At 45.0% G+C, this 14,431-nt stretch overlaps 1 pseudogene; it reads right to left on the bottom strand.

The window, feature by feature from the left end:
- Positions 1-6,647: 6,647 nt before the first annotated feature.
- Positions 6,648-13,856, bottom strand: LOC127023097 (coagulation factor X-like; annotated as a pseudogene).
- Between the last annotated feature and the right edge of the window lie 575 nt (positions 13,857-14,431).

Here is a 14,431-nt window from a genome sequence, read left to right as displayed (position 1 = left end):
GAGTCTGTGAAAGGAGGTGTAAGTACGGAGAGGACCGGAGCACCTCCCCGGGCTGCTGTGCCATGCACCCAGCAGCCGGGATGGCCCTCCTGCCTGGCCCAGGACGAGAGGAAGAATAAACCCATTGGCGTGCAATGGCAATGGTGCTGCAGGGAGTTTTTTGGCTCCCAGCACAGGCAGGCTCCTGGGAAAAGCAGGAAACCATTTCTACAGTCAGAAGAACAACCAGTGAGAGGAAAAGTGTTTTTTTAATCTGAGTTAGAAACATAGAGACCATTCTGTGTTCTCATGTCATGAATTCCCAGCTATTATTTGAGTATGCAGTTCTTTTAACAAAGTATGATTGATCTGAGCATTCATGGGTAAATCCCCAAATAAACCTTCACTTCCCATCAACTGCAGCTTTTAAAACCAGCTTCAGTGAGTACCGAGGCAGGTGAGCGAAGCAGACCACATGCCTCACCAAGGCCAGTCCCTGCGAGCCCGGGGCTGATGGTACAGCTCACATCACGGACCCTAATGCCTTCAGCAAATAATTAACTTCTGCATTAAAACTGCATTGTGGGAGGGTTTTCCTGCACAGTCTCTGCAGGGATGTTGTTCCAGAAGTTTACTCGGAGCTAAAACCCTTCTAATATCAAGCTAGATTTTATTCACAGCCAGTTCATAACCTTACGTATTTATTTTCCCCTCCTTGATATTTCTGCAGAACTAATTAATATAGCCTCCCATCCTCTTTGGTTAATTGTGTGTCAAGCTTTATTTAGCAAATGAGCTCTCCGTGCTCTCCTCAGTCCCCTGAGGCCACCAAACCCCATTGTACCTGTCCCAGCCGGGGGTTTCTTGGCTGGGGAAAGGGGGGCGGGGGGGCTGATGCCAGTGGTCACATCTGGTGGGTGGGATGGGGCTCAGCCAGCACCTCGTGTGCCCAGGAGCCGCTGTAGAGGCTCACCTCGCCCTCCTCACCTTGCACGGTGGTGGCTGCGTGGCTTTTCCATGCTCCTCTGGCTGACCATCCCCACAGGCAGTGAGGCTGCCGCCATAGCCCCCCTGAGGCCCCTTGTCTACTTGCCTTTATCTTCCCATGATAACGAATATCGCCCCGTGCATACGCAGTACGGCAAGTCTGGCTCCCTTCGGCATGAAAAATATGTCACCACTTGATGTCAGCACAGGACTTTGCAGAACCCAGCACAAAAATGCGGATCTGCAGATTTATTTTTTTTAGAACAAGCTGTTTACATTTCGCAAACCTACGTCAATTAAGGAACCCTTGTAGGTATAAAGTAATTATTCAAATTAGGTTAATATTAACAACACAGAGCTTCAGAAGCTGTATTCTCACCAGATCTTCGTTTACATGGTCATTTTTTTCTTACTGTGTGTTTTTTTTTAAAAAAAGTATTCCTTGACTGAGCAGCTGTGTCCTTGGGAATGGGCCACAGTGTACTCAGTACGTTATGGCACTGACTTTGCTTTGTCTGTATTGATATCAATGCAACAGGCTTTACATTTTAATTTTCATATTACCATGGAAAATTCCATAAAGAGAGGGTTTTAAAAGGGCAGTCCTTTCCTCACATCTTTCTTTATGAAGAGTTACTGGGATTTCTTTTTCCATTCCTTTAATTACCACAGTGAGCACATGGAGACGTGTTTCATTAAGGAGTCCCACACCCCTGTTTCCTGCAGCTCCACTTAAGGATTGCCTGCTGCTTGGAGGGTTACTCTTTCCAGCGTGAGGCCTGCACGCCGTGTCAGATAAGAAATCTGCAGTTCGTCAGGACGGAGTAACTGAGTTGTTAGCTGGTCCTGCTTTAGCAGCGGCTTCCCATGGAAGTCCCCCCCCGAGACGTGCGGCAAGCCAAGGGAAGCGGGTTTGCAGACCAGCTGCCCGGGCAGTGATGGGGCAGTGATGGGGATATGCCAAAGCCACCCACCTTGTGCTGCGGGCCCTGGCTGGCCATCAGCCCTGCTGCAGCGGGGGCGGCCGAGGGCAGCTGTCCTGAGTAACTCGTCACGTGCTTTTTGGAAATGCACACCTCAGCTAGCGAAAGGGGACAGCAGTTATTTTGCAGAAAACATCACACCCGCGCTAAGCAAATAACAAAAGCTGATGGCTGGGCTTGCAGCCACGTTTCTCCCTGGGGGTGTCCTCCCACCGAGCGGCACACGGGCACAGCAGTTAGTTGTGTGTCGTAGACACTGAAGATGGTTCAAGGTGAAGTGGACCGTGGTGCGCCTGCCCCGTGGCAGGAGGTGCAGGCTCACAGGAGCAGCTCCAGCCTCCCCTCTCCTCCGCCTTGCCTCTCTGCAGCCTCTTCTCTTTGCATCAGCCCTCAGCGGGGAGTTGGGAGCCCTGGGGTAAGGGAAAGCCCACAGCTGCTTGCTGCTTCAGAGCTGGGAGGAGGAGGAGGAGCGGGGATGGGGCCCACAAGGAGCAGACTCCTCCGGTGTTGCCTTGTACCGTGCCCCCCACCCTGGTTCTGTCTGCCCATTGCCACACCACAGCTCTGGGAACGTGGGGGCAGAAGAAAAAGGAAGGATGTGTTTTCTCTGACATGTGTAGAGATGTGTAAGTTGGTGGTTAGCGACCTGGCAAAGCTCAGCTCGCTGGAAGTGAGGCAATAGCAGGGGCCCCTCTAAGCCCCTCTGCTCTGAGCCATCTGTGCTGCAGATGGACCTGATGAGTTTCTTGCCTCTGCCTCCTCTCCTGCCCCATTTTGCCAGTGGCATGGTCCTCAAAACCCTGCTGGCTTCCTCTGTGCTCTCTCTCCTTGCTCCAGGTTACCCAGAGTCCCGGCTGGCAGGGCGAGGAGGTAGGAGCAGGCGTGACCGACTGAACGACTGACGTGCTTGCAGCCCCGCTGCAGCCCACCCCAGGCAATGCCTGTCCACCCCCATGTGACACAGGGCAGCAGACAAAATGCTGCTGAACCCCACGGCCCTGTCATCCCTTTTGCTAAACCTCCCATGGCTACAGCAAGCCACCTCCTTGTCCTCCACGTCGTCATTTTCCACGCAGGTCACTCATCTTCTGCCCGACAAACTGAAGACAAAAACTGCCCTGTGCCCTGAGTATCGATGGGTCCCCAAAGCACCATCCCTTCACCAGAGGCAGAGGAGGGGACCAGGACCGGCCACCCCCTGCCCGGCTGGTCTCTTCCTCCCCATAGGGAAGAGCCCTGGACAAGCTGCAGGTAAATCACAGCAGTCGCTGTCAGCTCCAAAGAGATGGAGAGGGCGGAGGCCAGGTTTTACTGTGGCTTAACTCAGTAATTCCTCTGTCAGAGGGCTGATTTTTTGGACAAATATGTTGTGGAGCTTTAGGCTATTCTTTGCATAGAGAACATGGAAGTGGAAGCAGCAGATTCAGGAAAAAGGGAGAGCTTTTTCAAATTAAAGAAGAAATGCTCCCTTGCAGAAAGTGTTTGGGAACAACAAAACGGGAATGCATCCCTCAGCCTTGACTAGACACCAGCTGGTGCAAAACAGGTGACCGTGGTCATGTGTAGCCTTGGTCAAGAGCTAGCAATGAGTGACACAAGCTAATCCCATTTACATGCCGATGTACACTCTCTTCGTACAAAGCATGGTTATCAGCACGCATGCTTATAAGCAGCACGGGTCTTTGTGTGTACAGAAGCTGCAAAAATGTCAGCTGAAATTTGCCCGGTCAGCAGAGAGGAAGCACATACTCTGCAAAGGGTTAATGCTTAGTGTAGTTAAAATGGGTTATAATACAGCTAAACACCTGGACTGTCATCAGTCAGTTTTGTTCACCACCTGCAGAAAAAAAAAATTTTTCTTGCCAAATCCAAAGTGCATCACCATTTCTAAAAGCTGGAGGAACTTGCAGCCTTTTCAGAAGAGCATCAGCACTGTCCTTCTGGTTTGGTTACAGATTGCAGGAAATCCTGGGGGAGCAAGCAGGGGGGAGGAATGTAACCCTGGGGAGCCTGGATTCTCTCTTGTGGATCCTGCACCCACAACAAGGACTTCAGCCTAGCCACAAGGTTGTGCAAGTCTCCTGACAGCCTGGCAGCGAAAACAAAAGCCACCTTGGAACTACTCTGACATCTGCCCCATCCCTGGAAGTGTTCAAGGTCAGGGTGGATGGGGCTTTGAGCAACCTGATCTAGTGAAAGATGTCCCTGCCCATGGGATAAGAAAGTGTTTGGAGTTTACCTGGAATTCAGACTTTTTAATGCTGGTTCCTGTTCCTCTCTCTTTCTGCCTGATTCTCTCCCCTGAGGTCGTGGGGCAGCAGCCCTGCAGCTGTGTCCAGATGTTGTGATTTAAGGTGTTCCTGTGACCAGCTGGTCACTTCCTCTGCAGGAGGGAAGCCCTGACCTGACCTCAGCAGCGCCAGTGCAAAGCCAGCACCAGAGAGCTTCCACCCACAACCCAGACAGATGTAACTGGGTGGTGGAAGTGGCTCTTGCCATAAACCTGACTCCCAAAAGCCGTGGGAGACATGGACTCTGTGGACTTGTGCAACTGCTGCACTGCTGGATTGCTTTTGGAAGTTGACTTCTGCATTTATGACAGGGAAAAAAAATCTGTCCATATTGAAAAAAGATGGCAAAAAAGCTTATTAAAGTTTCAGAGTAAATCTTCCAGGATGACTTGAGTTAAAACTCTATCCTCTTTGTGAGGACTCAGCATTTAGGCAGAGCACAGATGACATGATCTGTGCCTTGGTATGTGTCTTGAGTGAGAATTGCAATTCTCTGTGCAATTAAGTAGGTGGGGTAAGTGTCCCTGCGGACAGAATTTGTTCTTATCTGGTACTGAACATCAGAGTAGATTGATGATGGTGTTTCATGCCTGGCAATGCAAACTGGGAGGTGAGGAAGGAGGTGCTCAGATGACTGATTCCTCTGAATGCACGTTGAGCTAAAGATGGCGATCGAAGCCCGTTGAAGGTTTCCGTGCCTTTTGTAATTGGTTATGAATAAACCAGGAGTGCTGCAGAGCCGGGGCAAGCGGTAATGCAGGGCTGGGTGGGAGGAGAGATGGATGGCAATGAGGGAATGGGTCAGCAAGTGCAAGCCCTGTGCAGGGATTACGGCCTCCGCATAATCCCTGGGACACGTCTGAGCATGGCCCACAGTTCTATATATCAGGTTCAGCTCTCTCAATATCTATTTAGGGCTGAATTATAATCAGAGGTTTCAACGGAGGTCCTATGGGAAGTCAAGCAGGGGTAAATCCTTTGGAGCAGTGATGTCAGGGAGTCACATATGCAGCCATCAGGGGATGAACTTCTTTCTGTGGCTTGAACACCATGACCTGCGATGTGCTGTCACTCCAGGATTGAGTTCATTTAGCAGTCCTGAAGTTCAGGAGATGTGTCAGAGAAAAACACATCAAAAACAACAAGGGGGAAATTATACAAATGGAACAGACTCCAGCATGATTTTTCTGAGTTTTTCGTAGGGGAACGGGACACTGGTCATTGCAGGACAAATTTAACCGCCCTATTCCTTTCAAACTGATCAACACAATCCATATTAAAAATTAGCCCAAAATGGTGACTTTCACGCTTGGAAACTGGATATTGTGAAGCCAGGGAATGAGAAAAATATTGCACACTTTATGCCACAATGTCATTTGTAACATCTCTCTTTTCCCTCTCTTCCAAAACACGTACTGACACACTTTTTAAAGTACATCACTGAGTACTTCATTTTTCTGTAGAGACTCAAACGTCTTAATATCTAGTTCACCATTTTTATGTACCACTGAGCTGGCTGAAAAACAAGTCTTTTTTACCCTCTGGATTGAAATAAGGCAGACAGAGGATGTCAGGTTCAGCTGATTAGAGTCAGGCTTTTCTTAGTCTTTAAAGATTATTTATCCTTGTAGATTTAAAAACTCTTCAGTTGTGAATAATTTAAATAATGCTTTATATAAACAATGACATACAATAATATTGTAATTTGTAGGGTATGCAATGCATTCGCTTTATTATAGCCAAAATCACGACATCAATAACACTGGTGAAGAAAGCATCTCAGAAAGAAAGCAAGAAAATATCAGAACACCAGTGATTTTGGTAATGACAAGCAAGCCTTTCCAATTCAATGAGCTTCATCTAAGAACTCATTTGATTCAGTGACATGCTCATTTATTTAGACTCATGGGGATACATGGGTGGTTTTCACATTTTCTAGCTTTTTCTGTGTACACGTATATAAATCTAGAAAATTAGGTAGCTTTTCCAGAGGCTTTTTAAATGCTGTCCGACTCTGATACTGTCTTACTTTGATATTATCCTAGTCTGGTTTGTTTCTATAATGCATGTACTGCCATAGAAATGTTGAGTTAGTTCCAACTTCCATTGCAATGGGAGGGGGCTCTTCAGCACAGGCACAGCCTCCAATAGACAAATTTAGGTTATCACAGCAAGAGCAGAAGGAGTTCCTAAACCACTTGAAGAAATTTCATTATTGTCCAAAGCCAGCAAGCTCTGTTTGAAGTCCAAGCTTACCTTCTGAAAACCAGGCATTAGCTCATGAAGGAATAGACGGCATCTCTTAAGGGAAGCACAAACTATCAGAATTTTAGCAAGCATGTTAAAAAGAGGAAAATATTACTTAGGGATCAGATCTGATGCCTAGGACAGTTAGGTTGATTAAATGTCAAACTGTTAAGTCTTCTGTCAAAACACTTCTTACCCAGGGTAGGAACTTCAACAAGTTGGTGTATACTCCGTATTTCCCTCGCCTTCCACACCCTTCTCCCCAGCTGATGATACCAGTAACAAAATAAGTGCCATTGTATTGGGTTACATGGGGGCCTCCTCCAACTCCTTGGCAGACATCTTTTCCATCCTCATCATAACCAGCACAGAACATGTTTTCTGTGACCAGGCTACGAAGGGCAAGCTTCCAAGTGTCTCTGTCCACCTAAGGGACTTGAAGCACTTTCATTCTTTTGACTGGCTGCACACGTTCAAACGTGTTCCCAAAGCCAGTGACAATTCCAAATGTTTGGTTCATCAGAACGTCGTTAGCAAAGTCTTCTTCTGGAAGGCATGCTGGGACAACATCCTCAGAAAATGTGATAGGTTCCTCTAATTTGAGAAGGGCTATGTCGCTGTCAAAAGTTTCTGTATCAAATTCAGCATGTGCAATTATTTTTTCCACTCTGTGCATTGCTCTACTTGGCTATTCCTTTTCTTTGTCCACCCTCCCTGTGTCAGACTGTTAAAGTAGTTGTTAATAAGACAATACCAACAAGTCTAAACTGCCTCTCAATAAAAGAAGGGACCAAAGTTCCTTGCACTTTGTATAGGCATTGTACTGTACAAATAAAATAGACCAGTCCTGTATCCTGATGCTGTAGCGTTTTATACCCGTTTTGGAGGGCTTTTAGAGGACTGCCAAAATGCCAAGCAAGCAGAAAATCAGAACTTTGCTATCAGAATAATGCTCTCAATGAAACCTTTGATACAAAGTTTTGGGCTTCATTACAGTATTCCCAATGGCACTCTTACGATATACAACCAAAAGCCTCAACACAGAAGGATCTTGCCCCTCTCATTTGTAGAGCAACATAGTCAAACAGACTTAAACAGGAAATATATATTCATTGTCTTTTAAAACTTTAACATTCTGCATACAAAAATTTACAAGTTTATATATATTTAGTCTTTCTCAATTTGTATGAAGTCTCTTTGGGAATTAAACGGACAGACAATTGGAGTTTAGGCAAACACAATTTTTTCTTTACTATTGTAGGCTGAGTACAATTTTTATGACTCAGAACACCATTTTTCAGTGCCTAGAACTTGTGGTAAACTACTTTTTCATAAATGACAGTAATACATAATAAATTTGAGGTTTCAAGTATGGAACAGTCTCAGACTGGTATCTACATACTGTAAAAACAGTTATTGCTAACATCTGAATGAGGCATCTGGAATTCTTCAAGGTTTGGCCGACACAGGAAATTGCATAAAGGTGTAATGTTAGACCCATTTAACTACATCAGCTCAACCTTACTAGCCCGCATACTTTCCCAGTTTATACTTGGCTTCTATCATATACAAGCTACACTAGGCCAAGCCAAGCTTAAAGAAATTGTCCATTCAACAAAGTTGAACGTGTATTTCACTGTTAGTCAAGAGACAAGATGAGGCAGTGAGAAATAACAAGAGGGTAAGAAAAACTCTGGCAGAGTTCAGTGTCTTGCATATGGAGACTAGAACACAGGACAGTTTCTTATTTTTGTAGTAAAGGGCAAAATGAGAAGCAATTGCCAACAAGAACCCCTAAGTCTTTAGACTGGTTAACGCAGTGAGCTCCAGAAAGTATGAAGTTCTGGTTCAGAATTGTCCCCCCACAAAACCATTCATCATACTCATCTACTAGTAGAACAACCTGCAAAGAAACAGAAGAAAGATAAAGCACAGAAGCATATGTACAGAGGAATTCTGAACAGCTAGCTAAGATGGAAGCAGTTTTCTTAAAGTAGACATTTTTATACATATTTTCTGGCAAAGGCATCCTTCATTCAGAGGTGGTGAGAGTTACACTGAGGTGTAGCCACCACAGTGGGAAACTTGTCAAGACAGACCTTCTTCCTGGCTCAAAGCGGAGTTTGTGCATTCAGTTATTTTACCAACAGTTTTTGGTTGCTATTTTTTAAACAAAATTTAGCTAATATTGTACTAGCACTGCTCCTGCTTGGGTTTTTTCTTCACTTTAGTCTTGGCCACAACAGGAACTCAGGCTCTTCTTCTGATACTGCCACGCTGCAACCCGAATAACAGGGTGGCTGGCAGGGAAGGAACCCTGTGGCTCACCCAGCTCTACGTCCCATATCTGCAACTCTACTTCTCTCCTAGCCTCCCCTTCTCAGCATTTGCTTGGTGCTGAAACGGAGGCACAACGTCATTCATGGTAGGAGACCTGTGCAGAAACACAGTACTCAGGAGAGTGGAATGACCACCCAAAATGTTGACACCAGGGAAGTCTGTCTCAAATCAAGCTAGGTCTACTTGGCAAGTGGGGATGAGCACGATGAAGAGTAAAAGGCTACCAGTCCTGGTGAGTGGGGTCACGTGTTAAACATCTCAGGACAAGGGTGCCTTACCTGCCACGGGGATGCGCTGGGTAAACTGCCAGCCTCCCCAGTGACCTCTGGATGGCTGCTCAGGGCCTCGGTGGTTTCCTTGTTTTCAGGATGAGCATCTGGACTTGCTGTGGTTCCTGTGACTTTCTCTCGACCGGTTTCATGATTTCTCTGAAGCTTGCCACACGGGAACTTGACTGCAAAGGCAAAACCAAAACGCTAATACTTGATGTCTGGATGGTACTGGGACTTTGAGGCATGTGTCGCGTGCTGAGAGCAAGGCGTTCCTGTCCATAACACTGAGCAAACAGCTGTGAAGGCTCAGCTGCTGTTACCAGACTTCACTTTAGCCCAGAGCTACCTTTCTTGCTGATTTAAGCCAATATATAGGATGTGGAGGACCACAGTCTTCCACCTCTGTGGGGGATGGTGCCTGTGCTGTCCTTGAGGCACCAAGCCAAGTGACATGGAAGGGATAGTGACCTCCAGCAGAGCAGAAGGACAGAAAGCTGCTGTTGAAAACAATTTCTGTCACCGAAGTGCCATTCAACAGAGCTTGTCTGACAGAGCCCTTGGTATAAGGAACAGTTTAATGGTCAGAAAAGTAAGTCTAGCTTCCAGTGCACCTCATGTTGCTCTTCATCAAAGAAATTATTCAAATCTGCTGGAACATGGGTTTTGCTGTCAAAAGCAGCCTTTAGAGTTACAGTTAGGTACCTACAGTGGAGGCAAATGGTTTGCAGGGAAACAGGTCACTTTCAGGGAATCAACTCTTCATGAAAACAAGAGAAAACTCACTTAGTTCAAGGAAAACTCCTTGACAGCAGCCTTTTGCAATCGAATTAGATATGCAGGTGTCCTTATCAGGGTTGGCTCTGGTAGATTTTTCAAGACATTGACAAAAACTTTGCAAATGCAAAAGGACCAGCATGGTTGAAAAATGAAAATCATTTTCCACTTCTAAAACTTGCCCATTTTGAACAAGTGGGCAAATGAGTTCAGCATTTTCAAAGTATTTAAAAGTTCAACATCTTCCATTATTGGCATCGTTATTTTCGTGTACCTGCTGTTATTAAATCTTCTGTAATTGGGAAACAGAGCAAAGTATTCTATGTTAGGAATTATAAACTCATGACAGCAATTTGGTATTAAATTACAAAGGGCATTATAACAAATATCATCAGACAGACAGAAGAATAGACTAAGATTAATAATTGCTAATGTTCACTTTGAATGCAGGCAAAACTGATGGATTTAAATTCAACGTCAGTAGTTATTCATGTATTTAGGTTATTATATGTTAACTGCAGAAAATCTGCTTTTAGAGGAAAATAGAAAGGCAGGTTGCATTCCTTTTAAATGGAACAGGTGATATTTGAGGGGAAACAAGTGAGATATATAATCGCAATAACATTATGTCACTACCACTGAAATTATAACGAGTCCCTGTGAACTGCATATTGTAAAGGGAGAAGTTTCTTGGGGTCCCACTCATTTGGATCTGTAGGCGTTCAGCACACCCTGGAGGCCTTGAAAATAGACATCAATTTTCACCAATGATAAATCTAACTCATTCCTTTCTAACAAAATCTCCTGAAGCATGAAAGGCCTGTTTTAGTCTGTGAGACAAGAGCAATCTGAGCCCCGTTGTAATCACCAGTTTCTCATACGGCTTCATACCTGCTGGGACATGGGTTTTGCAGTTCTCTCCGAGAATGCACCCACTTGCACAGAACACTTCCGTGAGCTCTTTTTGCTACTGCACATTGTTCACAGTTGGACAATTTGATGCTACTTAAATTACGACCTTTAGCTAAGATCTTATTAAATTTGTTGGCAACACCTCAAGCAAGCCATGTGCAAGGTGTGAACAGTTAACGTTATTCTTCATGCTACAATGGCACTGCAACACACCAGCACTTCCCAAATGTGGTGAAGATGTGATGTGTGTCCCATAGAATGAACTTTAAGTGTGGCGCGGGTTTTGTTGTCATTGCCCAGGGCATAGCCAGCAGCACAGGAACATACGACTCCTTCATCTTCAGTTTTGCAGAACTGCTCACAGTTCCCATTGTTGACTTTGCATGCATTTGGTATGACTGCAAAGGAGACAAACGTATAGGCACATTACAAATTCAGGGTGATTTCATAAAAGCACAAGCAGCTCACAAAACCTCACTTGCAAACGTTAGTCAAACACCTCACCATTTTGGGAAATTCTGTGCAATTCCTGCCAAAGGCCTGAGTAATAACAACAGTTGTAACTATCATTATCTAAAAAAATGGTAAGCTGTCAACATTAGGCAGACCACTATTATTTTACATCTTGTGCTGTGTTTCCCTGCTATAACTGGCAGTTCTTTGAGGGCAAAGCAAGGGATAATCCGTTCTCACCAGAACAACCATTGTATAAGGCAAAGATGAACATGGGTGTGGGTAAGAGGCTAAAATTAGCAACAACTAAAGTATCAGTAATAAATGAAGTATTGGACTCTTGGTAGTCCCTTGCAATATTCCCTTTCCGTCTGTATATGGCTCATACTACTCACCTTAGCTCAGTCCCTGGCATTGCAAGATCACAGGCAGCATGGGAGAGCTCTTCCTGGCACTAACAGTGTGAGAGCAAGAAGAGGTAAACCAGTCCTAACAGACGCTGTCTAACCTGTTCCTACAGATTCACAATGAGATTCCACAGCTCACCCACGCAGCTTAATCCGCTCCTTAACTAGCCTTCTAACATCTAAAAAGTGTTTTCTAATATCTAACCTGAGTGTCCCTCAGAGTGATGGGATCCCATTACTTCTTGTCCTAGCTGTTCATCCTTGTGAAAATGGAGAAGACTTCTTGCTTTTATTACATATTTTACAAATTCCCTTGGTTGTCTGTTGTGGGACTGAGGGTGAAATTTTGTTTTTGTGTTTACTGAATTGCCTCCTATTTATGTTCCAGTTTCACAAGATTGTCTTGAACTCTCATCTTGACTTATGGTAGTCCTTCCAGTCTGGAATGAGCTACAAATGCAGTGAGTAAACACTCTCTTCCGTCTTGCATGTCCCTGTGGAAAATACCAAGTATCAGAGGGCCTCAGGCTCATCTGTGTGGAGCCCTGCACTCCATATAATCTTTTGACCAATTTAGCACTGTTTCTCAACCAGACGTGTACCAAACTTACAATAGTTTAATCCAGACCAGTGTTTCTCTTTCTGTTACGATAAAAGTGTTACATAAAATGATGTTAGAAGCCTCCCTTAATGGAGAGACCTGACATGTACTGCATCTTTTGCAGCCATCCAGCCTGTTATCCTGTCCTTGGAGGAGATTCATGTGATTTGTTCCTGACTAGTGCAACTCAGCAGTTTCTTTCCTCCTTGTTGGACACAAGTAATCTGGTACCTTAAGGAATAAAGATTTTCTTCTCCATTGGGAACAGACTAACATTCTTCTTGGTCTCTCTTCCATATACTTAGATCAGCTCTTGATTTTCACATCATGTTTATCTTATTGTATTTACTCCTTATCTTTTCTGGTTTTATGCCAGGATGTTTGCAACTCTTTTATACAGATCTAGGGTTTTCTATACTTCCTTCTGGAGGTCAGGTCATGAAGAAGTTCATGATTTTAATTAATCCTCGTGTCCTTTCTTGACCTTGAGATAGTTTGGACATGTGCCTTAAACACTTTGTGGTTTTGTGGGGCTTTTTAGAAAGCCTTTAGCCTGATCTTCCTCTCTTTTAAAAGATACACTAATTTTATTCTCTTGTTCTTTTTCTTTGCTTCCTTCATGAGCTCTGTCATTTTACAGTTACTTTTATTAAAGTCATCTTCCATCTTTGTTTTTTCAGCCACTTCTAGTCTGTTGATTAAATCAAATGCAGACGAGTGCACTCGAAATTGCTTTCTACATGTTTGTATGAGAAAATTTTCCTTGAAACATCCTGAAGACTCTCAGGGCACCCCGTGTCCCACTAAGTACCTTTCCCACCTCATCTCTGGGATGTCAAAATCTCCCTCTAACTCCCAGCTCTTGTAATGTGGATGACTCAGGTGTTTGTTCAGTTGACTCCAACCAGCCCTCTGTAATCACTGAAAGACTTTTACAGCAAAATTAAACAACAAGGCATGCATCATGTCTGCAGTATGATTCACACACTTACTCTGTAGAGAAGCATCTCAGGATCCAACCTCAAAGACAGGTGGGACGCTTCCTCAAGTGGAGATGCGATGTTTGTGTTGAGACTTAGACAAGGGCAGTGGGTGATGGTGTAGGGGTCTTGTTCCCTGGGTGATGGTGTAGGGGTCTTGTTCCCCTCTGCACTGTTAAACCCTGTGGGGTTCATTTTGTCACCCAATAGCTTATGAATGGATAGTAAGGATTATTTAATTATCACATCTCTTGAGGACATGAAGAATAGCACATCGTTTGTGCTGTCAGTTTGAAAGCCCTGCATATTGACATATTAACCCTGTATTTTACACTGACACAATTGTTTCTGTCCCAAACGGTATTCCCCTAGTGACTCAGCCCTGGATATATTTCCACTGCAGCAGACAACTGGGAGCAAGGCGGGTGAGAAAGCAAAGCTACCAGGTTTTCACTCATGTCACCCTGGTGCACAAAGCATAAATAATGGCAAATAATTACCTGTGTGGTTTAGGCAAAGCAGCACAAAGCCAAGTTAAAGCAAAGGCTGTACCTGTCTGCACCATCTGAAGGAAAAGGAGGACCATGGGAAGAAGCCACATATTGTCCTGCGATGACCTGCCATTGCCATCCTCTGAGCTCACTGTGCATCTCCCACCGGTTTCTCTGCAGGGCTCTGGGGCAGCTGCTAAACGAGAAACACTGCAGTGCAAAGGTCATCATTAACTCACGATAAAACAAAATCTCTAAGAGCAAAGCCTGGACTCGATGTCAGCATGGGACAATGTTAAAACAGAAAAAAGCCACTGCTGCAGCAATGCCCTGATAGCTTGCAGGCGCCTTGTGTCAGCAAGGCCTCTCGCCTGCATGGGCAGCGTGGAGCTGAGTTTGCCACCAAGGCTGTGACATTTGTGTATTTCAGACTCCTCAGGAAGAGGGGAGTCCATAAACCAGGGCAGGTTCTGCCTCAGTAGAATAACATGTAGTCGCATGGTTAAACTTGGTTATGCTACCGAAACTCTAGATACCAGGCTGCCACTTTGTGATTTCCTCTGCAGGACCATGGTCTACAGCTATTCTCTTTCTCCCTGTCTGCTGTGGGTGGCTCTACATCTTCAGGAAACATGGATGAAGTCCCCTTAAAAGAGCTTTACTACCCAGGCAGCAAGGAGCTAGAGTAAGTGATCTCGCTGTTGCCATGCCCCA

The sequence above is a fragment of the Gymnogyps californianus genome, chromosome 1 (genome assembly GCF_018139145.2).
Source record: "Gymnogyps californianus isolate 813 chromosome 1, ASM1813914v2, whole genome shotgun sequence".
Classification (NCBI taxonomy): domain Eukaryota; kingdom Metazoa; phylum Chordata; class Aves; order Accipitriformes; family Cathartidae; genus Gymnogyps; species Gymnogyps californianus.
Note: the sequence above shows the minus strand (reverse complement) of the source record. Positions and strands in the feature narration are given on the sequence as shown.